This window comes from Candoia aspera, chromosome 1 (assembly GCF_035149785.1).
Source record: "Candoia aspera isolate rCanAsp1 chromosome 1, rCanAsp1.hap2, whole genome shotgun sequence".
In the NCBI taxonomy this organism is placed as follows: domain Eukaryota; kingdom Metazoa; phylum Chordata; class Lepidosauria; order Squamata; family Boidae; genus Candoia; species Candoia aspera.
In genome coordinates this window covers 94352249-94378523 of record NC_086153.1, presented here as the reverse complement: position 1 = coordinate 94378523, position 26275 = coordinate 94352249, and the positions used below count along the sequence as shown (strand labels likewise).

The window sequence follows — 26275 nt, the reverse complement described above, 5'->3', positions numbered from 1 at the left end:
CATACAGTACTTTTATTTCCACCTGTGACTCACTCAGCTATGACTAAGATGAGGCTTGATCCAGTTAAATTAGCTGATGCACATACTGTAAGTATTCTTTCTGAACACTGCATTCCCGTTTGCTTATATCTTATGCTACACACATTGTCTACCCTCCCCCTTTGTTCTCTCCTTTTCTCTCCCCCTTCCCCACCCCAGGCAAAAGGCTGCAGGGAGCAACTGTAGAGAGCAGTCTGGTTTTAACTCCTTAGTATTGAATTATCCCTTTCATAGGGGATTTGAAATTAAGCTGAGGGCTCAAAAGAGTAGTCAGTATCCTATCCCTGATTAAATTGGGGGTGTCTGGATTTGCATTTCTCTTTCTGTATAAACCATGAAAATTTGCACCTTCTTTTGTTTTACTGGTGCATTTCATTTTTGGAGAAGTCTCTGGGGATTTAATCTAGTGTTTCCACAAGCTTCAACTGAAGACAGTTTAAAAAATTTAAAAGGACCTTTCTCCTAAATAAACAAGGATAATCTTCTAGCAGAAGCAGACTTCTCATTGATACCCTCTTCAGTAGTCTTTGTTATGGAAGAGACAGAACCAACATCAAAAGCTCTTATACTCTGTTCTTAATACAGTTCTCACATTTTAGGTGAGGTCCTGTTTCCTGACACTTATAACTACTCCTTGCAATAGGTAATTTGATGCTGCCGAGGATGGAGGCTCTGAAGGCCTTAATAGGCCTTAAAATCCTACCATGTCTTGGCAAGGATAAATTCTAGATAAAAATCACAATAAAAGGTGACAGACATGTCATCAAAATTCAAGTTCCAGCCCTAATATACCTTATTTAGATTTTCATGTTCAGGGCCGCAACTAGGATCTGTGTCACCCGGGGCAAACATGGATTCCACGCCCATTTTGGCACCCCCCTAGCGTGCCACCCGGGGCACATGCCCTGCTTGCCCCCCCTAGTTGTGGCCCTGGTCATGTTTTTGTCTATTTCAAAATGTTTAAATTATTATTATTGTGCTATTCTACCTGTTTTTTTTAATTAAATGTAACATGTTGCAAAAATCCCATTATTAATTTCTAATGATTTCAAATGCAGAGTTTGTCAACATGGAATAGATATTTGTGTTCACATTATAACCTGTCTCTTGAATTCCATGATGAGTGATAAAACATGCTGATGTCCTTCACATCAATGAGGACATACCTTTCAAGATGTTGGTTACTTTGAAATAAACATTTCTTCAATCCTGCTGTGGGCAATTAAGGTTGTCAGTATTTCCAAAAACAGAATGTTCCTACCAGTGACAGATTTTGAAATCTCTTCTGTCAAAAAACGCAAAAGAACAAAACCCAGATTGTGAAATTCATATGGAACACAAACGACAGACATTGTAAATGAAGAGGGAGAAACAGAATAGCTGTACTCTTGCTTTGAATTAGTTATGGTACTTCCCCTAGTTTCTTCCATGGGATGTACACCAGTGACCTCAGGGGTGGCCTTCCTTCTATGGAATTATTATGGTTGGTTGCACAGTCAGCCAGATATTTAGACTGGATTTGGCATTTTTATCCACCTATCGAGTCCTCCCCAAGGCAGATGTTGTAGTTTGATGGTGTTAAAGGTATCGTCATAGGATGTAAGCTGTTCCAAGTAAAGCTGCCTTTTGCAATTGACTGATGGTGATTTTGCCAATGCTGGTGGTGGTGGTAGTGTTGTTATTATTATTATTACAATTTATATAGTCACTTATCTCATGTACATAAGTCTGGGTGGTGTACAATAAAATGATCAAGTAAACAATTATAAGAGACCTTGGGAGACAGGAGGAAGAGCCACAGACTGGACAAGCTGTATGTAAAAGATATCTCAGCCCACAGAAGAGAGGGTGATGTGGGAAGCAATTCAGAAGGGACCCTCCCTAGTTTTCTGGAGAATAAAGGAAAGGAGGGGAGAAATGCTTTCAGTCTTGCAAGATTCTGTTAATGTAACCTTACAATAAAGATAGAGCTGGTACTCCTGGCTGTGCTTCTTGTCTGGACTACCTCACAGGGCTAGCATGAACACAGCCCATATGGATTGGAGTGGTCTATAAGCAAATGCTATTAATAAATAATAAAGAGTAATAATAAACCCTAAGAAGGACGCGGACATACTCCTTCAAAGGCCTTTTTCTTTCTGCTGAATTAAGTGCTCTCCACCCCTCGAGCTGAGAGAAAACTCTGCCAGCATGAAAATTGCTATCCCCGTGGACTGTCCCCATCCTGCTTCTTTTCCCAGTCATTTTCAGCTGCACTGTGCATTACCAGCTTGTGGATTGACCAGTCTAACAGCTTTGTACATTGTAAAGTTGCTTTTGGATGGTATCAAGGTAAGGGGGTGGTGGGAGAAAAGACCACGTTAACAGCAGTAGAGCTAAGGAAGACTTAAGCCGGTCATATGTGCATCGGCTGAGGATGAGCTGAAGGTATGATCAGGAAGATGTGTTAGGAAAAAAGTTTGTTTGGGAATGTTTGTGCCATGTTAGGGGCAATTAGGGAACGGCCCAAAGAGTCCAGTTACACAGTGCTTAAAAACTATATGTAAAATTGTTTAGCCACTACTTAAAAATAAGTACGAGCTCCTTGGTCACTGTTATTTAATTTTTAATGAAATACAACAAAATATTTTACTAATAACTAACATCATTTTTATCATGGATGTTTGAATTTATGCAGTATTTGTGTTGATTTTTTGTGTATTCTGAATCTGATGGTAATCAATCAATCAATCAATCAATGCCAAAGGTTCTCCTGAGAAGCCTAAATTCTCCATTCCAAGTTTTGTAACTGTTGCCTCTGTAGAGGAAGTTCATAGGGCTATCAAGCAAAAGCACTGCATAGCTAATTTGCATTTCTGTCCTTAATTGATTTCTACAGATAAAAAAGAAGAGGCAGAAAAACAGAGGGCAGTAAGAAATGGGATGAAATATAATCTGGCTCTTTTTAAACATCTTTGATTCTGACCGGTCTAATTATGGAATCAAAGCCTCACTGGGAAGCATCCTCAGATAGTTTATTGGTTGCTGATCTTATATATTGGCTGGTTTCAAGGGCTGAATCAGTGGTTTGGGTGTGTGCTAATTCATATGAAACAGAACAAAGCTGGAACTCTTTTTGCAATGCTGGGGTAAATGGGCATCAGTTATTCTTCCAGGGTGGAGCCTTTCTCCTCCCTGGCCTAAAATACACTCTATCTAGTTTTCTAGTGGGCACAGTTTAAAGTGCTGCTCTTGACCTTCAAATGCCTAGAATCTGTTTATTTGCAGGATTCTTTCTCCTGCTCTGAACCTGCCCAGTTACTTAGATCAGCAGGAGAAGCTCTCTGAAATTGCCCCCACGCATTGCAAAAGCTCAGCTAAAAATGATTCAACCCCCCCCACATGAATGCAATCATTTAATAACTTAATCAACATTGATTTAACCATGGTTTTGACTTTAACTGCACCAGTTTTGTTGTCTGTTTGCATTACTGTAAGCCCTCTTAAGGGTTGGAATCAACAGAAAGAGTATACCTTAAAATGAAGTAAGTAAATATATACCTAGGCTTTGAACTGGCATCACTATGCCTCTCAGCTCTGGAATGCAAGCAAGGACTTGATTAACAGCAACTGCAACCTACAATCACAATGCTGTGGTAGGAATATGGGCCACCAGATCAAGGATTCCCTCTTAATCCTCCTAATCAGTTTCACAATGCCTGAAACAAAGACTTGATGTACCCTAGTGGTATAAGCAGACTTTATCTTCAAAATCCATTTTAATCCTTCTGACCGGTTTGCATTCTGTTTCATGAGCCTTGTAAAAACAAGCACCACAACTCTTCAGCTTCATTTTCTCTGCTTCTATAAGCAGCATATACCAACCCCTTGTTTCATTCCCCCCATCCTGACTTTGGGCTGTAGTGAGCCATCATTTTGCCTCTGTTCCAAAAGGCACAGGGGATTTGAACCTGCAACCTGTATCTGGGTTAGAGTTAAGGCAAAAAGCAAAAACGTCTCCATCTGATCCAGACTGCAGAGGCTTCAGAACAGAAATAGGAAGAATGATGCCTTCGTGACAGAGTTGCTTCTCCCTCAGCAACTGTTCAGTTTGATTCTATTTTTGTAAATATCTAGCAAAAGCACTCCATGTGTTCCAAAAACCTAGACTGGGGTGCATGCTGTCAATTTATTTCCAATTTTTTGGGGTGGATGGGGAGGGATTGGGAAGAGATTTTTATTACTCCAGGAACTGTACTAGTGTTTTTTGGAACCTGTTTTGGGGTCCTGTTTTTTTTTTTTTTTTTACTTTCCTACTGATTAGTTGGAGGAAAAACTGATTGGCTCATGGGATTTCCTGTCTATTTTGAGCATTTTACTGCTGGCAGAAACAGTGGAATCCTCTGCAAACTGTGATGATTGATTATGATGAAGATCACATGCCATCAAGTCACTGTCGATTCTTAGCGACCACATAGATTTTCTCCATCGTGACCTGTCCCCAGCCTGGTCCTTCAGCTCTTCCAATGGTGCACTGATCATTGTTGTTACTGAGTCTATCCACCTTGCTGCTGCTCATTCTTGTCTTCTCTTTCTGCATCAACTGTGATGACACACAAATAACACCACACATGTGGTGATGTCATAATATAAAATAAGCCATTACATTCTCACGCCCCAGTCTCTGATGCAAGTATGTAAGTCACGGCATGCATACGATGACATCTTACTGTTTTGCCATTGATATCTCTTTGCCTTCCTGGACAGATACCCAACGATAGAAAGGAGGATGACTGGGGTCAACTTCAAAGTGATTGATGAAGGATTGGGGTGGGTGGGTGATAGAAATGGAGGGATAGTTGTACCACATGGAAATGTGCTAAATGCATCCACAAAATGAAACTGCAGATAGAAATGCTTGCGTCAGGGGAAAAAAGTATACACATAAACACATTTCACTAGAACAGTATAGCTTTACCACAACTGTTAAGACTAGGAATATGTATAGAAAACTGTGTCTCTTAAGAGAAAGATATATCAGCTATTTTTCCTGCTGAATTAGCAAACAAATGCAGGGACAGGCTGAAAGTAATTTATGGCTGGGAATACGGAAAAACAGAAAGGAAGCTGAGAAATCAACAAGATCAAATTCCTCATCCCTCTTTTGGAAGGCAACCATTACATTTGAGACTTCTCATCTGATGGGTCCAACCTCAACAGAACCAGAAGCCTTGGAGAAGAAAAGGTTAAACTGGTTTCTGGGTCAGATCAAACTGCATAATTAAATTCCTCTGTGAATTATTTGCTATTATGGGGGTAAAAAGAGAACCTATATTTGAAATGAAATGACAAGAACATCATAAAGAATCTTGGGTGCTACTCAAGAGACCACATCAAGGGGTTTTACATGAAATGTATTTAAATCACAGCTGCATCTAACTCGAATGCATAGTGATTGTTCAACTTTTGCATCATACTGAAAGAGATAACATTGTATGGGCAAAGGGGGTAACTCTGTCAGCCTCTGGATTGTGACTTAATTAACATTCCTGGTTTTCATGAGATAATACAACCGGCAGTCTACTTTGTATACACACACACACACACACACACACACACAAATTGTCATGAGATTGACGGGGGTGGGGGAATAGCAAACTAGCATCTATTTTTGTGAGCATTTCATTGGTGCCCTTGTTGGAAGGCTTCTGCTTTTCAGTTAATATTCTGCTATAGACTGTTCAAAACATTCTCACCCATCGCTTTCTGCTAATTAGGTATGGTAAAATCTCATTACAGAAAGAAATGACATGGCGATGGTTGGCAGGCTTTCATGGTTTAAAGAAGCTTTCCTGATTTCATGCTGAGTCTGAAAATACAGCCTGCTGGAAGAGGTAATGCGGAGAAAGAAAATGTAAAAAGGGAATCTCCTTCATTTTACTATCAGTTTGTAGAATGCCTGACTGCTGCAGATTTATTTAAGAATGGAATTAATATTTACTATCAGTAAAGATAGCAAAGCAAGATACTGTAGAGAATACCAAACTGCCAAAAATGGCTGCTAGTACACCGACACACACACACACACACTCAGAGAGAGAAACACATACATGAGTATATATTAAATATACACCGAGGAGGGATAAAATTGCCCAACTCAGAAACCAGATAGAGGCATAGTTAATTTTCAGTTAATTTAACCAATTCTTCTTTAATCTTACAAGTAATGCTTCCTATTTTCATCTTTCACAACCCAATTATTATTTTCAGCTTTCACCTTCATTATCTTGTTCTCAATCATGTTATACTGACAGTATGTGAAAAATGAACGTTGGATCCCTGAGTCTCTCCGTGTGCTTCCTTAGAGCATCATTCTCCAATGTTTTTTGAATGCAGCTTCTTGAAGTGCATCATTTCCATCCTCTGATTTGGAGAATTTTGCTGAGATTTCATGTGCATGGGTGCGTAGGATGGAAAAGCTCAGTTGTCTCCACACATGCATGTGCTGTAAATTATAGCTTTATTTTTGTAACGCAGTCTCTCAGACCAAAATGGGTATCCCGCTGCTGGAGTGCCGTATGCTGCTCCCTGCCTAATTTAATGAGGCCTTTGTCCTCATGTCAAAATCCATCTGCAAGTGCTCAGTCAAGATCTTCAGTGAAGCTTCTCTCTCTCCTTCTGGGAAAGACAGAAGAGGGTGTTAGAAACAGTGAATGAGAGAAAAAATGGTGGCAGAAAGTAAAAAAAAATCAGGTGTCAAAAAGACAGAGTGAGCAGACTCATCCACTTTAGTCTCCATTCCATCTGAGACTTACATCAACTGACCCATCACTGATATACAGTATGATCCGCTGGAGATCATACTGTACTTGGGATAATCCCCCCTTCACCTTCCCCTTCCCCTTTCCTCTATCCTCCTCCTCCCCCTCCTCCTCCATTATTCTCTGATCTCTTTTGCATCGCTAGTACCAAATGTTATTGCATTTGGCTACTGTTTTTCTTTTATGTTCCTTGCGGGACTGCTTGTCTTCCATAGTATCTGCCTGGACAATTTGATCTTGTAGGGATGGCAAATTGTAGGGTTTCTTCAATGGGACCCCAGAAGTGAACCTTTTCTGTAGCAATGCCTGCCCTCTGGAATGTGGTTCCCACTCTGCTGCTGTTTAGAAGAGCCGTGAAGCCCTGCATCTTCATCAGGCCTTTGGTGAGTGTCCTGACTAAGCAAGAACCACGCCGAGATGAGGAAGAAGTCTCTAGTGCTTTATTTTTGCTATAGTAGACAGAAAATCCTACCAAACTGAAGAAGCATGGGAAAACCCAGACAGATAAACCCCTAAAAGTCAAGGTAGGTCTGTTCTGTGTCTCTTTGAATGAGAGCTCAAACGCTCTAAACTACGCATGCATTTTCGCCCCTGGATAGTGGCCCCCTCCTGCTCACCATCAGTACTCATTACAGTGAGGGAGGGTGAGACCCCTTGCTTCCTTCCATCTGGTCTATTGTTCTTGCCATCTTTTTTTCTTCCTTTTAATTGGGTTATTGTAATTTCTTTGTTTTGATTGTTGTGAGCCACCCAGAGTCATTGGAAGTCAGGCAGCATACAAATTTAATAAAAAACAAAAAGCAATAAAATATTTCTTTAAAGAAAAAAGCTAAGTAAGCAGAGGGCTACCATATCTGGGTTGCAAAAATTCAGATGGCCACTAGATGGCAGCAAAGAGAGTTTCTGTAACTTTTTGCTGCCATCTAGTGATTTCTGTAGTCTTAATAAAGTACCAACAATACACAAAATGGTCCATACATACTAGTCTGTGCCCAACCCAAACTATACATGTTCTGGACCCACAAATGTTCCAGACGGGACAATGGAAGAAAAGGCAAAGCTGGCAGTGGTGTGTGGCAGCAGCTAAGGGAAGGTCAGTGGAAGGAAGGCCCTGGGACAGTTGGAGGAAGGGGCAGTGGATGTAGGTTGGTTGGGTTACACCATGCTTGAATTCAAACATAGCAGGAACAGCAAAGGGAAAGGAGGTCTTTAGATGACCAGGGGAAGGGCCGGTGGGCCGGTACTTGAACTCCAGCCCAGGACTGGCAGTGAAAAGAAGGGGAAGAAAGGGCCTGGGATGACTGGTGGGTGGGCTGGTTCACAGGCTGTGCTGAGGAGGCAGTGAAAGAAGGGAGAGACGTACTAGACTTGTCTTGCTCATCCCACGAGACTTGGCTGAAATTTGACTTGGCTGAAACCCAGAACAATCAACACGTTTGGTTTGGCCAGACTGTGATCTACTCAGACCCAGTCCTGCCCAACCTCTGAGCCTGCAGTGTCTGAATGAAACACATTTTCTTTTTCATGCATACTTATTAAGTAACATTTAGCCTACTAGCTTTTACAATGCATTTTTTGCAATATACGCTTATATGTCCAATAGTTCTACAGTGGCAACAACCCTGCTTCCAGCTTTTGGCTAGGGACTTCTGAAGACTCATAGCATACGGGCACCAGTGTATGAATCTGTCCCAGCATTTGGTTCCTTAGAAAAACTGTGGGTGTTCACCTAGCAGCCTGTTGGCTGGATCCAGCCCCTGATGCAATAGTATCTTGGTGGCTCTATCTCGTTTAATTACAGCAACATATATTATAATTTGGTTTAAAAATTGTCCACAATTCTACATGAAAAAAGAATATTTTCCATGTTTAGAAAATGGAAATGTCTTTTCTTTAATATCATTTTGAATTTTGTACATAGTATACTTGTAACAGGTAAATCTGCATATTTGTATGTCACATATGCCCTCAAAGTCAGAAATGCTGACTGCCACATGGTGCCAATTTTGTTATCAAGGCCAAGTGGCCTAGGGGAACAACTAGAACAGAAAAATATACTTCTGGCCTAGAAGTCCTAAGATCAGTTTTTGGACCCTTGTGAATACGTAGGTTGGTCTTTTCTACATCTGAGTTTATTGATTATGTGCCATCAATTCATTTTCCACTCCTAGCAACCACATAGATAGATTTTCTCTGTGATGATCAATCCCTATCCTGGTCTTTCAGGTCTCCCAACGGTGCACTCATTGCCACTGTAACTGAGTCCATCCACCTTGCTGCTGGTCATCCTCTTTTCTTTCCTTCCACCTTTCCCAGCAGTAGAGCCTTCTCCTCTAATGTGTCCAAAGTAGGATAAGTTGAGCCTGGCATTTGTGCCTCGAGTGAGAATTCTGGCTTGATTTGTTCAATGATCCATATGTTTGTTTTCTTGGCTGTCTTTCAGGAGTCTTCTCCAACTGAGTCTGTCTACTCAGAGGAAAGAATAGTTTTTTTTTAAAGTTTGTTGCCACCTTTTAAAAAATATATCATCCTGTTAGTATGACTGGCAAAACTGTTCCTGATGACCGGCCGTCATTGTTCAAGAGCTGGGTCTTTATTCAAGCTGACAAAACAGAGCCGTTTCCTTACTGTTGTTGGCCTCTTTACTGAGGACAGTTCGGGAAAATGAGCAATTTGCCTTCTAAACATAGAAAAAATGACCACCTTCAGATGATGCCTCCTACAAGATGGCAAATGCTCCCTAGCTTCACCCTTGGGCCTCAGTGGCATTCTGAATGCCAGCCGATATACAGCTCTTGAGCATGTCAGGCGGAAGGCCTCAGGCTGAGGGACCGCCTCCCTATTTGCCCCACATTTTTCCTATTCTGTCAGGCGGTTCTGCTTTTGGCCTTTGGCTTAGTGGTAGCTGGCCTGGTTGTGAGCTGCTTTTCCCCACCTTCCCTTTCTTAATTAATATCTTCACTGTGGTAACCAAGCCTCAGCTCTGCAGTTGTTCATAACCTTGAAAAGGCATCAAGGTGAGGGAACGGACAGGCAGAGCCAGCTGGAGTATTTGTAGCTCAATTTGCATCACAACATGTGATGCTACTTTTGCTGCTGGGAATCATTTGCTATCCCGCGTAGTGTCGTTGTAAGCTTGAGGCTGCCCTGTGTGTTGGATTGATTGCCAATGAATGTCAATCAGCCTAGCAAAGAATGTACCTCGCAGCAGCCTGGCAGGATGGGTGTTGAGGTATTCTGCTCAGATGTGTGCCAAGAAATAGCAGGAGGGTGAGAAAAAGGGCAGGGTTTTAGTCCAGCCAGTAAAAGCAAAGTACTTGTAGCTAGCTGGTAAAAAGCAGCTTTAGAACAATAGGTTTGGGGGAGACCGAAGTTCTTCTGAAGTAGGGAAAGGCAAACATTGCCACCTGAGACTCGCATGCCAAGCCAGGCAAAGGATTGGGTGAGTTACACACCTGCTTGCACACATATGAGCAAATATGGGCATATGCAAACACACACTCATTTGTACACTTGTTCACATGCTATGAGTTCCCAACTGATTTCAGTAAAAAGATGTGGTAGAGCACAGAGCAGGACTCATATCGGGCATTAGCACTGGGCCCCTCCCCATTAATAAATTAAAGTGCCATGCTTCCATCCTTCCATCCATCCATTCACTCACCTTTGGGCTGGCAGAAAACAATACCAGCTTTAAATGTGTTGCCCTTATAGCTGATCCCTATCATGCCTCTCTTGCATCTGTTCTGATTCAAAGTCGAGTGATGCTGCCCTGATTTTGTGGGTGCAGCAAGTGATAAGCAAAGTGATTGGTTGACTCCAGAGCAGAGAAAGAGAGTGTTGGATTTCATGCCTAAGGGAGGCCTGGAACGCACAATCTCCTGGTTTCTAGGCTGGCATCTTCACTGCTACACCAGTCATGTTTGTATCATGGTTAGATACAAATGGGGAAAGGGCCATTGCTGAGAGTCTGATGCAACCTGCTACTTAGCACGGCCTGCCCTAATTCCCAGACAGACCTTCCTGGCCCATCCAGGATCCCTTCCCATCATCCCTGCAATTGCTTGTTTACTCTTCCCAAGTATGCAGGGACTGAAAACTGGGGAATACCACCCATTACTTACCTCATCTGGATAAAGCGCGGACCAAAGAAGGAAAGGACATCTGGGCAGCAGCAACGAGAATGTAGAGAAGGATGAAATGAAGGGCAACCTTGAGGGTACCTAATCCAACTATCTCCATAATATTACCAGTTATGAAAACTTACCACAGGATAGGAAAAAGAGCTCTGGGGTTTGGATGAGGCAAGCAAAACAATTCCTTTTGAATGAGAGGAAAACTAATCTTTTATGAGGATGCTATTTTAATGCCAGTCATGTAGAATTTATCATATGGCAAATGTTGCCTCAGAAGATTCCAGGAAGCAAGAAAGGGACCATGGCATAATTTTTGAGGATGTATATATTTTTCAGTTTATAGTTGCCCCAGCTTTCATTTGACTTCAGCTCCAAAATCTGACTCTTAAGAGGCACAGTACCAATGTGTGCAATTAACTAGTGCCGTAATGTAGAACATTTGTTAGTTTCTAATATTCTTTGCCAAGTGCTTTTACAGAGCATCCTCTAATGACTGCTGCTCTGTTTTTGATAGAAGCCAGTTTAAGGAAGCTACAGATGAATGAGCCAAATTCTCGAAAGTGATTACAATTCACAAGCCAATGCATAAGGACATCTCTCAAAATAATGTCATAGGTTTCATAACATAACTTCTAACTCTTGGAGACATTATATGTCTTCAAATATTAAACCAACTTGTATTTCATAATTTCCTGCCTGTATCTGAATATGCCCTAGAGAAAATCTATGCGATTGTTAAAAGTGGACACTGACTTGATGGCACATAATCTGAATGAAGGATGGATTTAGGGCCATCAGGTGCAAGAAGGAAAATGCTGGAATTCCCTCTTTTATTCAAACATCTGAATTAAAAGTGTTAGCTTCAGCAGCTGCTCAGCCCACATTGGATCAATTGAATCTGGAGAATCTTTTTATTGAATTTTTCAAATGTAATTAAGTGACTTTATCTGATTCAAATGGTATAAAACTCCTCCTGGGAGAAAACAGGTCTTTTCTTCCATTAACTAAAGTGATGTGTCTACTCTGCTTGTTGACCAGGTAAGCAAGCTAGAAACCATGTTATTATTTTTAGCCCCAGGCAAAGACAATCCGCTTCTTCTAGGCATGTTTATGTTTTTACACTCTGACTTTAAGTAACCATTCTGTATAGCAATACTAGGTTTTCTATGTTTTATGTATTTCTTCTATTTATTAATTTCCTTTGTTTGTCTGCTAGGGTGTTGCATGAATTTGGACACATTTAATATTTTCAGGACAAAATTCTCCCCGAGAACTTTGGTGATTTGGCAGATTAGAAAACAATGAATGAATGAATGAATGAATGAATGAATGAATGAATGAATGAATGAATGAATGATAATAAAAAGAGGACTTCTTTCAACTGAGGGCATTGTGGTGGTGGTGGTGTCTTTGCTTGCAGGATGAAGGCTGGTTTCCCTCACTGACCGGAAGCTTTAGTTAAGGAAAAGTGAAGAGCATGAGATTTGTAATTACTCTCTTTCCCTGTATCCTTTCTGTTCTGCTAACTACTTCTTGCTTTCTGGAGCAGTTTTAGAAAGTGCTTGTAGGGAAAGGAGGATGGCTGCAAATCTAGTTGGATGCCTTTCCAATGACAGAAGCTGTCAGTGAAGGAAACTAATAGCAGTTGGAATGACAGGGCTGTGAACCTAAATATTCTGGTGCAGAATTCCTAAATTGTAGGTCTGCATTAACTCAGGGGCTAGATCTGTGCTCTCCAGCCACAATTTTCCCAACAAAGTCTTCTTTTTTGAATCTGTGTCTCCTTCTTTGTATCTCTTGTGAATTAGTAATAGTACTTTTAGACCACACCCTGACACCATGTTGGGCTGATGATGAAAACTTGCTTGATTTTCCCTGCGCATTCTCCTAGATTCTCCTAGATAGAACATACAACAACAGTTGTTCTGATTAAATGCTCTTGATTCTGGGGAGGCACCCAAACCTTTAATCTGGACACACATCTACTTCTTTCAGATGTTTCTGAAAGTTTTATGACATGCAAATATTAAAAGAGGAGCACAGCAAACTTCAAATACCTCCTAAAATACATTTACCACAAATCTTAAAATAATGGCAAAAAAATGTTTTGGTGAATTGAATCCAGTCACCAAACTCTTCCTATTAAAATAATTTTTACTGGAAAACATAATGCACAGAAAATCAAAGTATTTAAGCAATTTCTTTAGGCAACAGCAAAAAGACCACAGAGTATCCTCATTCTAGCTGGGGGAAGTCTGTGATTCAGTTCAAAATAAAGAGTAAAAAAGGGAAAAAGGCAAGCACGGAAATTCAGTTCAAGGGGATTGGGATGATGAATATGTAGAAGCTCCAATTTAGAGACAGAACCCCTTGGGGGGAGGTTTCAAAAGATTAGCTTTCTTAAAGGTCCTGTAGAGCCAGTCTAAAAGTGTCTGGAATACAGAGGTAGTTTGAATCTAAGCTGCAGAATAATAAAAGTGCTCAAAGCAACCTCTTTCCTGTCCTTCCTGTCTTTCCTTGGATAGGACCTTATTACTATGACATGATGTTTTACTGTAGCCCTTGAGAAACTTCATCTCAGTTCGATCCTAAGGGCCCTGCCTACCTCTTCAGATGACAGGCCCAGCAACTTGGCCTTAGTGAGTGTTGTTGTTTATTCGTTTAGTCGCTTCCGACTCTTCGTGACTTCATGGACCAGCCCACGCCAGAGCTTCCTGTCGGTCGTCAACACCCCCAGCTCCCCCAGGGACGAGTCCGTCACCTCTAGAATATCATCCATCCATCTTGCCCTTGGTCGGCCCCTCTTCCTTTTGCCTTCCACTCTCCCTAGCATCAGCATCTTCTCCAGGGTGTCCTGTCTTCTCATGATGTGGCCAAAGTATTTCAGTTTTGCCTTTAATATCATTCCCTCAAGTGAGCAGTCTGGCTTTATTTCCTGGAGGATGGACTGGTTGGATCTTCTTGCAGTCCAAGGCACTCTCAGAATTTTCCTCCAACACCACAGTTCAAAAGCATCAATCTTCCTTCGCTCAGCCTTCATTATGGTCCAGCTCTCACAGCCATATGTTACTACAGGGAACACCATTGCTTTAACTATGCGGGCCTTTGTTGTCAGTGTGATGTCTCTGCTCTTGACTATTTTATCGAGATTTGTCATTGCTCTTCTTCCAAGGATTAAGCGTCTTCTGATTTCCTGACTGCAGTCAGCATCTGCAGTAATCTTTGCACCTAGGAATACAAAGTCTTTCACTGCTTCTACATTTTCTCCCTCTATTTGCCAGTTATCAATCAAGCTGGTTGCCATAATCTTGGTTTTTTTGAGGTTTAGCTGCAAACCAGCTTTTGCACTTTCTTCTTTCACCCTCATCATAAGGCTCCTCAGTTCCTCTTCACTTTCAGCCATCAAAGTGGTATCATCTGCATATCTGAGATTGTTAATGTTTCTTCCAGAGATTTTAACTCCAGCCTTGGATTCCTCAAGGCCAGCTTGTCGCATGATGTGTTCTGCATACAAGTTGAATAGGTAGGGTGAGAGTGTACAGCCCTGCCGTACTCCTTTCCCAATCTTAAACCAGTCTGTTGTTCCGTGGTCTGTTCTTACTGTTGCTACTTGGTCGTTATACAGATTCTTCAGGAGGCATACAAGATGACTTGGTATCCCCATACCACTAAGAACTTGCCACAATTTGTTATGGTCCACACAGTCAAAGGCTTTAGAATAGTCAATAAAACAGAAATAGATGTTTTTCTGAAACTCCCTGGCTTTTTCCATTATCCAGCGGATATTGGCAATTTGGTCTCTAGTTCCTCTGCCTTTTCTAAACCCAGCTTGTACGTCTGGCAATTCTCGCTCCATGAACTGCTGAAGTCTACCTTGCAGGATCTTGAGCATTACCTTACTGGCATGTGAAATGAGTGCCACTGTTCGATAGTTTGAACATTCTTTAGTGTTTCCCTTTTTTGGTATGGGGATATAAGTTGATTTTTTCCAGTCTGATGGCCATTCTTGTGTTTTCCAAATTTGCTGGCATATAGCATGCATTACCTTGACAGCATCATCTTGCAAGATTTTGAACAGTTCAGCTGGGATGCCGTCGTCTCCTGTTGCCTTGTTATTAGCAATGCTTCTTAAGGCCCACTCAACCTCACTCTTCAGGATGTCTGGCTCTAGCTCACCGACCACACTGTCAAAGCTATTCCCGATATTGTTATCCTTCCTATACAGGTTTTCTGTATATTCTTGCCACCTTTTCTTGATCTCTTCTTCTTCTGTTAGGTCCTTGCCATCTTTGTTTTTGATCATACCCATTTTTGCCTGGAATTTACCTCCAATGTTTCTAATTTTCTGGAAGAGGTCTCTTGTCCTTCCTATTCTATTGTCTTCTTCCACTTCCGCGCATTGCTTGTTTAAAAATAATTCCTTATCTCTTCTGGCTAACCTCTGGAATTTTGCATTTAATTGGGCATATCTCCCCCTATCACTGTTGCCTTTTGCTTTCCTTCTTTCTTGGGCTACTTCTAGTGTCTCAGCAGACAGCCATTTTGCCTTCTTGGTTTTCTCTTTCTTTGGGATGTATTTTGTTGCCGCCTCCTGAACAATGCTGCCAACTTCTGTCCAGAGTTCTTCCGGGACCCTATCTACTAAGTCCAGTCCCTTAAATCTATTCTTCACCTCCACTGCATATTCCTTAGGAATATTAGTGAGCTCATATCTAGCTGATCTGTAGGTCTTCCCTAATCTCTTGAGTCTGATCCTAAATTGTGCAAGAAGAAGTTCGTGATCTGAACTACAGTCAGCTCCAGGCCTTGTTTTTACCGACTGTACAGATGTCCGCCACCTTTGGCTGCAAAGGATGTAATCAATCTGATTTCGGTGTTGTCCATCTGGTGAAGTCCATGTATAAAGCCGTCTCTTAGGTTGTTGGAAGAGAGTGTTTGTTATGCAGAGTGAATTGTCTTGGCAAAATTCTATCAGCCTGTGTCCTGCTTCGTTTTGTTCTCCCAGGCCATACTTACCTGTAATTCGAGGTGTCATTTGACTGCCCACCTTAGCATTCCAGTCTCCTGTGATGAGAATAACATCTCTTTTAGGCGTGTTGTCCAGTAGGTGCTGCAGATCCTCATAGAACTGCTCTACTTCAGCTTCTTCAGCATTTGTGGTTGGGGCGTATATTTGGATCACTGTGATGTTAGATGGCTTGCCCTGAATTCGAATTGAGATCATTCTATCATTTTTTGGGTTGTATCCAAGCACTGCTTTAGCCACTTTACTATTAATTATGAAGGCTACTCCATTTCTTCTGTGGTCCTCTTGTCCGCAGTAGTAGATCTGGTGGTCATTTGATGTGAAGTGGCCCATTCCAGTCCATTTCAGTTCATGACGCCCAAAATGTCTATCTTTAATCTTGACATCTCACCAATAACCACATCCAATTTGCCCTGGCTCATAGAACTTACATTCCAGGTTCCGATGGTGTGTTGATCCTTAGAACATCGGATTCTCCGTTCACCACCAGCACCGTCGGCCGCTAGCCGTCCTTTCGGCTTTGAGCTAGCTGCGTCATCACGTCTGGGGCTAGTTGAGCTCATCCTCTGTTCCTCCCCAGTAGCATTTTGACCATCTTCCGACCTGGGGGTCTCATCTTCCGATGGTATACCGACATAACTCTGGTTGTACTGATCCATTTAGTTTTCACGGCAAGAATACTGAGGTGGGTTGCCATTACCTTCCCCAGGGATCGCATTTAGTCTGACCTCTCTGTCATGACCTTCCCGTCTTGGGTGGCCCTTCACGGTTTAGCTCATGGCATCATTGAGGTGCTCAAGCTCCAGCACCACGACAAGGTAACGATCCTTTGCTGAAGCCTTAGTGAGTAGGAGTCATCTATCACTGTGTCTGGGAAAACCAGGGAATTTTCTCTTGGGTCTTCTGGAATCTTTTCTTGCTGGGTCACCAAGGCTTTCACAAAACCAGTGGTCTATGACTTCTTTCTTGAGGCATACAGTTATTCTGGCTTTCTTGGGGAAAACAGAAGTTTGGGTAGGTCTGGGAGTGTGAGAATGGAGTTTGGGGGTCTGGACATTCAACTCTGCTTGGCTAAGCGTGTGGGTCCACCCAAAGAATGTCTAGGAAGACTTCATTAAAGGACAGAAGGATTAGCACACATCTTCATTGCTGTAGCCTACCAAAAAGCAATCTACCAAAAGAATGATGTCATTGGGGGGAGGGAGGGGGAGAAAGATTATTATTCAAATGTACTCAGGCTTTGAGCCCATTAGCTGGAAATACCTCCTAACTCTTGATTGGGTTAATCAAAAGTTGTCAAGTCTAACCTGACTGAGAGGCATGTTAGATAGACAGATAGATTATAGATATGTATGTATGTATTTAGCAACCCAGAGGGATTTAATTAAGTTTAGGCTATTCTTTCATTTCCAAATAAACAAACATTTCTTTAAAAATACAATTAACAGGATGAGACTTTTTAAAAAATACCTCTCTTGACTACTAGGACTCAGTCAAAGCGTCTGTTTTATCTTTGATTACCTTTTTCCAGAATCAGGATGGGGAAATTTCTTTCTTTGATTCCAAGCCATGAACTTAAATCTGATATTTATATATGTAAAGGAAATATTCAGAAAAGGGAGCTCTGAAACATGAAGGATGGAAGCATACCACTTTTATACATTGCACTTTAATTGTTATGCAACTGTCCCTAGAATCCATAGGATGAAAGGCAGTCTCGAAAATATATTTATCAAAATGAGAAATTAAATTCAGTTTAAATATTAATAGAACTAATTAATTACAAAAGTTTTTTAGTAGTAGAATATTTCTAAATTGGCAGACTAGAGCAAGGAAGAAAAGATAGGCCAGCATCACTTGAGGATTTTTTTAAATATAAGGATATCTCCGCTTGGAGTATTTTGATGGCCCGCTGCATTGCTTAATCTTTTCAGGACTGTGACTCTTTTGTTTTACAAGACATCCATCTCTTCCCTCACCATGACAACACGGAGAAATATATGATTCCCAAGAGGAATTTAAAATGATATGCCAGAACTTTTGAACACTTACTTTATTTTTCATCTTTTCTTAAGCACCCTAATTTCAAACATGCTCCAGATAGCCAGGATTTCTGCTTCAAAGTGGGCTGCATTGTTGTCAGAGAAGGCAATGCAATTATTCTGGGATGTGTGTTTGTGTCTGTAGGGCCAAAGTAAGTGATTAAAATAATGCTGCATGGACTTCTTAGCTGACTGCAATAACATGTGGCTTTGGCAGAATAGGTGGAAATAACTTGAGATATTTGGCTTAGTTGCCACTGAGCTAGACCAACCCATGGTCACTAAACAGATAAATGGCTGCCATATTGATCTCTCTCAGGAGAGAAGTCATAGATTTTCCAAGGACATTCCTGTGGTCTCTTTCATCCCATTTTGTTTGTGCCTTTGAGTCAGTCAGTCAGTCCCCCAGGAGTCTGTTGACTTGACTTTAGTTTTGCCTTTGAGTCAGTCCTGACTCCTGGACAAGTCCCTGTAGTTTTCTTGGCAAGATTTCTCAGACATGGTTTGCCCTTGCCTCCTTCCTAGGGCTGAGAGAGTGTGACTGGCCAAAGGTCACCTAGCTGGCTTTGTGCCTAAGGCAGGACTAGAACTCAGGGTCTCCCAGTTTCTAGCCTTAACCACTACACCAAACTGGCTCTCATTGATATCATAGAAATATTCTTATCCTTATGATCTTACGTTTGTCATTGCCTTCCCTCTTAAGACTGAGTTTTCCTGCACTCTGTCCATCTTTATCTCTCCATCTTTATCTATTTTTGAGTGCAAGGAAACAATCTACCATTTGCTATCAATTTTGAATTCACTGGGCAAGCTGGTTGACATTATTTTTGTCATCTTAATAGTTAACAATAGTCCAGATTTACACTTCCTGTTTTCATTGTCATAATGAAGTTTTCCAAATCTTTTTTAGTCTAAGCTAACAAAATAGTGTCACCTGCATATCTCAAATTAGTAAAGTTTCTACCTCCAGTTTTAATTCCAAGTGTCACCACTTGCAATATTGCCATCCTTTGTCATAGCCAATATACAAATCAAAAACTCATATAGGAATAATAAATCTTGTCTTACCCCCTTCCTTTTTATGAACCACTCTGCTTCTTCAGAGTCAGTTTTCACAGCAACTTCTTGTTTTTTAGAAGCATAATCAGGTATTCTGGTGTACCCATTAGCTTTAATTGTTGCACATTCTGGCAAGTTCTACACAAACAAAGGTGGTCTTGTGGTTTTTACAAAAATCAAGCTGTTCTACTGCTCTTTCATTATCCAACCTATATTAGCTATCTGATCTCATGTCCTTCTGCCTATTCATTTGGCATTTCTTTTTCCATGTGTTGTAGGTAAGATCTTAAGCAAAACTTTGCTTATTCCAGGCATTAGGGCAGTAGAATGGTAATTTGCACATTGGTTTGTTCTTCAGTACACTGGCACCATCAGTGACCAAATTTCCTTGTGATTTTGATTTGGTCATATCATCAGCTCCATATCTATTTGGGAAGGTTATTCTCCAATAACTAGAGGACTGCCTTTTGACCTTGGGGGAGGGTTCTCATCATTTGGGACTCAGACATGTCTAAATATTTCATCCGTATAATTTTCTTGATAATCATACAGAAGTAATTTGCTACTGCTTTCTTCCAGGTTTGACTTTGGCGTTTGTTCTTCTGGATGGATTGCCTGTAGAACTCCCCCCCCCCCACCTGCCCCTTTAATCTTGCCAGTAAGGGTGACCCAACTGGGGCTTGCATTCCCCTTGATACCACTCTCAAAGCAGTGAAGCTACTGAGCCCTCCCACAGGAAGAAGATACTTGGGAACACTGTATAAATGAACACCATCAAAGGATGAGATTCTCATTGTTACAAGACAACACAGAATAAAGATAAGAGATGAAGAGGGTAATGAGGGAGACAAAGATTCAAATTAGATTAGCTCAAGAACTAATTTGAGCAAAGCTTTGAGGGCTTTTCTTTCTGGAACTCCCAATACATTTCTGAATATTGCTAACTTTGGGTAAATAAACATTGGTTGCTTAACTTTGTTAGTTGGCCAGTTAAAGTTGTAAACCTCAGGATAGTTTTTTGGTAGCTAAGAAAATACTGGCATCCATGAGTAAGTAAACCAAGTTTTTCATTATGCATGTGTATGTAGAAACATACCTTCATATGTGTAATCTGATGCAATTGGTCCAATGATCATCTGTCAGTGATAATATACTTCTGATGCTTCATTGAGAGGTCTCAAAGGCATTTGCTGTCCTCTGTAGAAAACAGCACTGGATGAGATGGACCTCTGGCTCAAAAGGCAATGTTTATGCTTCCACTTATCATGTTATTTCTTCTAATTGATACACAGAGGGATTTCTTTTGTTTGAAAGCAATGGCTTTAAAGGGGAAATAACTTAATCCTCATAAGATTAAATCCACATTTGCTTGTGATTCATACACAGCTAAGTAGCTGGACAATGCTGTTTGGCATGCATGCTGTGAAGTTAAGCAAAAAGTTTCCCTACTGTCTCCAGTGCAGATTTCAAGGCATTTATTTTCTTTTAAATTTAAGTGATAAAAAACTTCTCTGCCTTTCCTCCATCATTTAAATGCAGTCACTTTCCCTGTAGGATGTGCATTAAAGATCCTCTGTACAATCTATGTTTCAAATCTATATTAAAATTCTCCAGTACTCTAGATTCACTCCTGAGACTCACTATCCTATAAGTGTTCAAATGGATGTGACAATGGCATGGCAACTTGTTTGAAAGGGGAAAAAAATAAAACACGATTGATAAGATTCCAGAAACAGCTCTATCTGCAGTTTGAAGGTCTTCTATCCTAATTAACTGAATGTTTTGTCATTTTCACATTTTGCTTGTAACCTTTTCAGAATCTTGAATTCAGCAGCCTTTTACCCAGGTAAATATAGAAAGCATCCTTGATCTTCTGAGACAATTCCTTGGTTATTTATGTCACATGCATATAAGATTGCAGTGCTTAATTTTATATCTAGGGAACTCTGTGGGTGATAATAATGTTGACTTCCTCTTTCTATTTGCCAGATACCAAAAATGGGCTTCATTGGGAAGAACTGCATCAGTCTGAGCACTGTTAGAAAATGAACCAGCCTTGTTCTTTTTCAAGGAACCTGACAGACTAATGTACACTAAGTCAATGTATTCAAAGCCAGAATGTTCTGAAATGGAAACTCTGAATTCTACAAGTTTTGTTCCTATCTGAGATTTCCAGTGCTGTGTCCAGGGGTGTCTGGCACCTACAATAATATGCCATGGAGCTTGTGAGTGAGTCACTCACGAGTCATTCTCTTCCACCTCAGATTGTTCACCAGATGGTGTTTCTATTGCTCTGATGCCTGTTCAGAGTTCACAATCTCCTTGCTCATCTGTGAGGTGGTGAAGCTTTTCCCTTCTGACTGATCTGACTCTAGCAGCCAGAGGCATTTAGATTAACAGGGAGCAGACCATGGAACAATGCCAAGCTGGTAAGCTATGCAAAGCAGTGAGGAGAAATGGAAAAGCTGTAACTGGAGCAAGATCTGGAAGCACAGAAGCAGGGCCTTGTGGAGGGTTGGCAGTGCAATTCCCCTTTCTTGTTGGCTCCCTGTGCACAAATGAATTCTCAAGAGCAGCCCCCCTCAAACTGGGCATCTCCATATTTGTGGATTTTCCAGTTTTCAACTTGCTTGAAATGGTAAGATATCATATCAATGAATTTGGGCATCAGTTGTACAAGGAATTTCTGGAGTTGGAAAAATGGGTCTCAGGGGCCACAGATCTACCACCTTCCCTAAATCTTATTGCTGTTGAGGGGAGTCTTCTTTTGAACCTCCGTGGCTATTGAGACCTGAGAGGGCCTGTGACCTTGCATGTTGCAGACTCACTTCAGAGAAAGTCACCTGGTGCCAGCTTTGATCCCTTTTTGGTTCCACTGGGGCGGGGGTGGTGTTAGTGGAATATTTGTCAAGCGCTCCAGGCCAGCCTTTTTATGGCTGCAGTTGGATTTTATCAGTAATAGCTTTTGTTTTATTCTCCTCACTGAGTTTATAATTGTGTCTTATTGTGGGTGGGGTTTTTTAAAAAAAATCTGTATGTGCTTGTTGCCTTGAAATCTCTGCACAAAAGGAAGGCAAGTACATTTACTAAATGAAGTACTTAAGCACATCATTTTTGTGGTATATCAGCTACAGCAACCATATGTGGAGTGTGAAAAGATCCCAAGGCAAGGACTATAATTTGAAAGTGGAAAAAAAGTATTTATGGAACACAGAATTTACACTGCACTTTAAATTAAAACTGAAGAAAAATATTTAAGCAATAGCCACATGGCAGGAACCAAAACCACATGGGACATTATTATCTTCATGGGGAGAAAGTTTCAAAGTATCTCTTAAAACTGACTTGGTTCCAAATGCTCATTAATCCAGGCATTTGCATGTCAGAGACTGAAAAAAGCATCTGCCTTTGAGTGGTGCTTCAGTCCTGGATGTGGTTTTCTTTGGCCACAGTTCAGAAGTGGTTCGCTACTGCCTTTTTTCAGGGATTTTTCTCCCCTAAATTCCTTGGCCAGCCTACAGTCCTGGGATTTCCTAGTGAGGCCCTATTGAATATTAACCAGGTCCTGCTCTGTTGAGATTTTTTGAGATGATCAGCCAATGGAAACAAGGTGTTCCCACCTGGCTGGACTAGGCCGCTTGTAGAATAGCTGGCAGGCAAGCCTTTGTACCCTGCAATACTGATTGTGTTTTTGGCTTGTGTTTTTGCATGCTGCTGATCTGGGGACAAATGAGCAATCTGTGGTATGGGTGGGTTGAACAGATTTGTAAAACACTAAAAAAAACTTTTAAAGGGATTATTCGAAGTCTGTAATATGCTGTTTGTGATTCAGCTCTCAAAACATCTCTGTTGACCATTGGTCCATTAAGGCTTTCTGTTGTCTGCCCTAGCTCCTTGAGGCTAAGAGGTCTTTCTCCAGTATATTTCTCAGCTTTGTTGGCTTTTGGGGAAAATGGCAGAGCAATATAAAGAATTGAACTGACATACAGCACTAGTTTAGAGCTTTAAATCTCCTTCCAACTGTCAATACCAAATCAAAATAGGTAAAAAGGGCATACTTGGATTATTCTTTGTTCTACCTCGTTCCTGGTGAGATGCCTGTGTAGAGTAGGATGATCTTAGGTCTGATTAACCCTGAGAAGTGGATGCTTCTTAACTTTGAGGTGGCTTCATCACTACCTAGTATAAACAAAGACTCCTTGGCTTGATGGTCTCATTCTTGGCAGGAGGGCAAAGCATTCCAAGATGACAGACTTTCCTCCTTGTCCTTGGTAAAATCCAGGGAGATGAAACCTTTGAAGACAGGTGCCCTTAATTATGATTCAGAGCCTGTGTTAGTTACTCAGAAAGCTCCATGGGATGGAACCTCAGTGTGGAGCTAACTCGGAGGGTGCTGCATGTTTGCTGGTTTGAAGGGGTCTAACTGCCATAACCTCTCGGGTTCCCTGACTGGCAGAAGGGGCATAGGGTCCTTCTTTCTTTATTGTCTTCTTGATTTTTTGTTATTGCTATCTTGGGTTAATATTCTTTTATTGTTGTGTTGCCTTATCTTACATTCCTGTATATTCTTTAATTGATTTGTCTCATATAATGTGATTATGTTATTTTCTTTTACTGCCTTGGGAAAAAACCTCAAGTACTCATATTGGTGTGATCACTGCTCCCAAATCCAAAAGAATCTTGGAATACCAGTGGCCCAACCCTGCTGCTCTGGGGTCAGAGTAATACAAGATGATACCCTGATCATTTCTTTTTTGTTTTGGACATTCCTCTGTTTTTCAAGAAGGTGACTATAAAACAATATATGAAAACAGTGATAGAGCAAGCTCAACCCCTGTAAGTCTTTTCTTACAGTAGGACTGTAAGAATCATAATAATTACAGAGGCCCCAGCCTAACAGCCACATTATGAACCTCTTTGTGACTTTTAATTTTTAATTAATGTTTAAATGTGTTGGAAATCCAACAGTTTTCTTTTTTTAGTTGAGTTTTCCGCATGCAGAGCCTTTGTGCTGTCACATGAGAAAGCAGAACTCTGCGTATTGATTTATCTCTTGTTTGTAGAACATGCAGATGTCACCTGTTGAAAGAGCAGCTGTACTGTTGTGACAAAGGTTGATATGAGCTTGCCATTAACTATATTTTGGAGACTAAATTGTCTGCTCAGATCAGTTATAAACCTTGATCTCTTTCCTTGAATTCTAGAACTAGTTCAGTCATCTCCTATTTTTGTGAAAGAATAAGAACAATTATAAGAAAAAAATAATGCTGCACAGTTTAATTTGGAATCTAACAAATAGTAGGAACCTCATCATTAAAAAGTGGTTTAGTAGGCATATACCATATAGGTTCTGGCCACAGGATATTTTACTGTAGAGCAGATGCCTAGTGGAATCCCTTCCAAGGGCTGGCTTGTAAGTTCATCCTCTGATGATCGTGCACAAAGATGCAGATATTTTACTGCTTCACTTCACACACAGTGCTTTGCAACTCATTGAACACTCAGTGAGAAATTACGCTGTTAATATATGCCTGAATTAGCTGAATGCCTCTACAATTCTGTGTTAATAACATTTGCATCAAAGAATTAGGCTAAGCTGAATGTTGTTGGCATAAAATTGATTTCCTAAATTCAGCAGCGAAAAGATTTATCATCTTTCACTGCAGAACAAACATCTGACTCTTCTTTGGACAGAAGTGCTTGCAATAGTGACTGCATCATATGATGAAGGCTTTGAATTCACAACCTTCCTCAATCACTTGAGTAATAACAATGACCTACAATGATGCTACTGAACAAGAAGCTGACGTGTCATAGTCCCAATCACTTGACTGACAACTACAAAGGTTAATCTTCCCATCAACTGACAAGACTCGCTTGAGTACAAAACAGGGTAAAAGAAGTAGATTTAATGAATTCATCAGGATTTACTTCTTATATACTGTAGGTTCAGGCTACATAAATAATGCCAAATTAAAATAGTAGCGAACGTTGCAATTGGCTTGGATAAACTTTACTCTGCTTGTAAACAAGTTTTTAATCAGCAGTTTTATGTTTTGTTTTTGTTTTTTATTCATTCAGTCGCTTCTGACTCTTTGTGACTTCACGGACCAGCCCACGCCAGAGCTTCCTGTCAGTCGTCAACACCCCCAGCTCCCCCAGGGACGAGTCCGTCACCTCTAGAATATCATCCATCCACCTTGCCCTTGGTCGGCCCCTCTTCCTTTTGCCTTCCACTTTCCCCAGCATCAGCATCTTCTCCAGGATATCCTGTCTTCTCATTATGTGGCCAAAGTATTTCAGTTTTGCCTTTAATATCATTCCCTCAAGTGAGCAGTCTGGCTTTATTTCCTGGAGTATGGACTGGTTTGATCTTCCTGCAGTCCGAGGCACTCTCAGAATTTTCCTCCAACACCACAGTTCCAAAGCATCGATCTTCCTTCTCCCAGCCTTCCTTATGGTCCAGCTCTCGCAGCCATATGTTACTACGGGGAACACCATTGCTTTAACTATGCAGACCTTTGTTATCAGTGTGATGTCTCTGCTCTTAACTATTTTATCGAGATTTGTCATTGCTCTTCTCCCAAGGATTAAACATCTTCTGATTTCCTGACTGCAGTCAGCATCTGCAGTAATCTTTGCACAGAATTAAATTGTTCAGTTATAAAAGCCACACAGAATATGATGAGTGAAAATGTGATGTGGCTCATACCAAATACTAAGCCAAAATGTTTGTTTCTAGCTTAGTATGTAGTATGAACCCAACCAATTTAGCCTGTTAATCATGGTTTGTGACTATGTTTATAAACCCAACTAGTTGTGGTTTATTTACTAAAGCATGGCTAATCCATTGATTGTTAATCCAAATTACATTTGCCACTAATCTATTTTTCATACTGAATTATCTTTTCCAGATGCACTTGGGTTGTTCTTCACATTAACTGGTAGACTTGAAAGTATGTTGGAAGTAAAGAGTTACAACAATATTAAAATCAGATGTCCTATCTCATTTTAAGTTGTATTAAAAGTAATCTAAACAATAATATATGACCTTCCAAATTTTTTGAAAATGTTGCTTTGGAACATATAGGAAGATACAGAAAACACTTTTCCAAACATTCCAGTAGCCTAATCTTTTCTGGACTTCAGCAGCTGCTTTGGAAGCCAATTCAG

General features: G+C 40.8%; 1 long non-coding RNA gene across 1 annotated transcript; it reads left to right on the top strand.

Moving 5' to 3' along the window:
* Positions 1–5870: 5870 nt before the first annotated feature.
* Positions 5871–26021, top strand: LOC134488351 (uncharacterized). The gene is made up of 3 exons (XR_010066961.1): positions 5871–5912; positions 21092–21740; positions 25184–26021. It is a non-coding gene; the product is annotated as an uncharacterized LOC134488351 (long non-coding RNA).
* The last annotated feature ends 254 nt before the right edge of the window (positions 26022–26275 follow it).